The sequence below is a fragment of the Mastomys coucha genome, unplaced genomic scaffold (assembly GCF_008632895.1).
Source record: "Mastomys coucha isolate ucsf_1 unplaced genomic scaffold, UCSF_Mcou_1 pScaffold5, whole genome shotgun sequence".
NCBI classification, from domain to species: domain Eukaryota; kingdom Metazoa; phylum Chordata; class Mammalia; order Rodentia; family Muridae; genus Mastomys; species Mastomys coucha.
In genome coordinates, this window is record NW_022196911.1 from 65,417,726 (window position 1) to 65,420,430 (window position 2,705).

The window sequence follows — 2,705 nt, forward strand, 5'->3', positions numbered from 1 at the left end:
TAGCACAGTGCCAGCAGAAGTCAGTAAAGCTGGCCCCCTTCTCAAGTGTTACAGTAGCACAATGCCAGCAGAAGTCATTAAAGCCAAGTTTACTTCTTTTCTTTTTATATATTTGCTTTTTAAAGATGTATTTTATTTTATGTGTGTGGGTGTTTTGCCTGCATGTGTCTCTGTGCACCATATGCATTCAATGCCCCACAGAAGCCAGAAGGAGATGCCAGAGTTCCTGGAACTGGAGTCAGAGATGGTTGTGAGGTGCCATGTAGGTGCTAGGAATCGAACCTGTCCCCTCTGGAAGAGCAGCCACTGCTCTTAACCACTGAGCCATCTCTCCAGCCCCAACTTTCTTCTTTTTATTATAAACAATGGTATATTTCTTTTTTTTTCTTTTTGTTTTTTTTTTTTCGAGACAGGGTTTCTCTGTATAGCCCTGGCTGTCCTGGAACTCACTCTGTAGACCAGGCTGGCCTTGAACTCAGAAATCTGCCTGCCTCTGCCTCCCAAGTGCTGGCATTAAAGGCATGCGCCACCACCACCCGGCACAATGGTATATTTCTAAAATTTTCTGTATTACAAGTTTTGATGTGCTATTCTTTCATTTAGTCCATTTCAGAATAGTCTCTAAATTTCTCTTGTTCATTTAGTCCATTTCAGAATAGTCTCTAAATTTCTCTTGAGACTCTTTTTTGCCTGTAGATTCCTGAAGGATATATAATTTAATTTATTCTTGATTTCAAGCTTAATTCCATTATTATTTGAAGACATACTATCTTAGCCAGGATTCTCTAGAGAGACGGAACTGAAAAAATAATATCTACATATTAAAACAGGATTTATTAGAGTGGCTTACAGGGTGTAGTGTTGCCAGTCTTCTATCTCCTGACAGAAAGGTCAAGAACCCAGTTCACACAAGGCCTGTGGTCTCTGAAGTCCTGATCTAGGAGTCCTGGAGGATTCCGAGGGAGCAGCTGGTCTTCTCTGGTCTCTGAAGTCCTGATCTAGGAGTCCTGGAGGATTCCGAGAGAGCAGCTGCTCTTCTCTGGTCTCTGAAGTCCTGATCTAGGAGTCCTGGAGGATTCCGAGAGAGCAGCTGCTCTTCTCTTTCTCTGTTGGAAGTCCACATAAGCGAATTCTCATACCAGTGGAGGATTGCCTTAGCAGGAGGATACATGGACTTACCAGTGAGAGCGAGGGCAAGCAGGCTAGAAGCAGACGTTCCCTTCCTCTGTGTCCTTTAACGTGGGCTGTCAGAGAAGGTGTGGCCCAGATTTAGGGTGGGTCTTCCCAACTTAAATGACACAATTCTTACAGGCAGGCCCAACGGCTTGGGTTTCAGTTGCTGCCAGATGTCGTCAAGTTGACCCCAGGCTCAGCCTTCACACCTCCTGGATGCCGCTGTAGTCTCTTTCACCGTGTGGAGGTCTGGTTTGGGTCCATGGCAGCATACAGATTTGTTGACGTTGCATGTGGACTTGAAAATACTGTGCACTCTGCCACTGTGACTGTTCCACAGTGTCAGTCAGCTCCAGCTTGTTGAAGGAGTTTTAAATTCCTCTAGCTGTTTGCAGACATACTGTCAACACGGTCTATGTGTTACCCCAGAAGACTTCTTGATATTTTCACGATAATGGCAGCGTTGTCTCCTTTCTGTTCTGACACTTTTTGCATCATGTCTGTTATAGGTCTGCTATTAGGGGCAACCACATTAAGGAATTTTTTGTCTTGTTAAATTAATTATTTTAAAATTAATAATTGTTATGAGTGTGTGTGCGTGTGTCCATGTGTGTGTGTGCGTTTGTGTGCATGTGTGTGTATGGGTGTGTGTGTGTGCATGTGTGTGTGTGTGTGTGTGTGTGTGGCTGTGTGAGTGCGTGCATGTGTGTGTGTGTGTGTGTGTAGAGGTCAGAGGATAACTTGTAGGAATTGTCTGTTCTCTCTTTCCACTATGGCTTCTGGCCATCAAATTCAGGTTGTCAGGCTTGCTCAATAAATTTTGTTTTTGTTTTTTAAACCTGCCAAGTCATTTCTCTGCCCCTAAATTGTCATTTTTATTGTTATATATTTTTTTGTCTTTTGCTTCATAACTGAACCTGCTCTGAATTATACTTTGATATTATTATAGCTATTCTGGCTTTTTTTTACTGGTGTTTGCTGAGCCAATTTTCTGACACATTTACTCTCTACTTATATTTGAGGTCTTCTAGACAGCATGTAATACTTTTTAAAACTTTTTAATAATCTCTGAATTTTAATTTTTGCTGGATGGGCAACAACATACTGCAAACCCAAGTCTAGCAGGCAGGTTCTCTTCTTCTTCTTCTTCTTCTTCTTCTTCTTCTTCTTCTTCTTCTTCTTCTTCTTCTTCTTCTTCTTCTTCTTCTTCTTCTTCTTCTTCTTTCTCCTTCTCTTTCTCCTCCTCCTCCTCCTCTTCTTCCTCCTCTTCTTCCTCCTCTTCCTCCTCCTCTTCTTCTTCTTCTTCTAGTAAGTGAAATCTTTAAAAAAAAATGATTTATGTATTTCATGCATGTGAGTACACCGTCACTGTCTTCAGGCAGTACCAGATCCCATGACAGAAGGTTGTGAGCCACCATGTGGTTACTGGGAATTGAACTCAGGACCTTTGGTAGAGCAGTTGGTACTCTTAACCACTGAGCCAGGTTTTCTAGGCAGGCTTTCTAATGGGGAAGGTTAGCGTTTGGATTGAG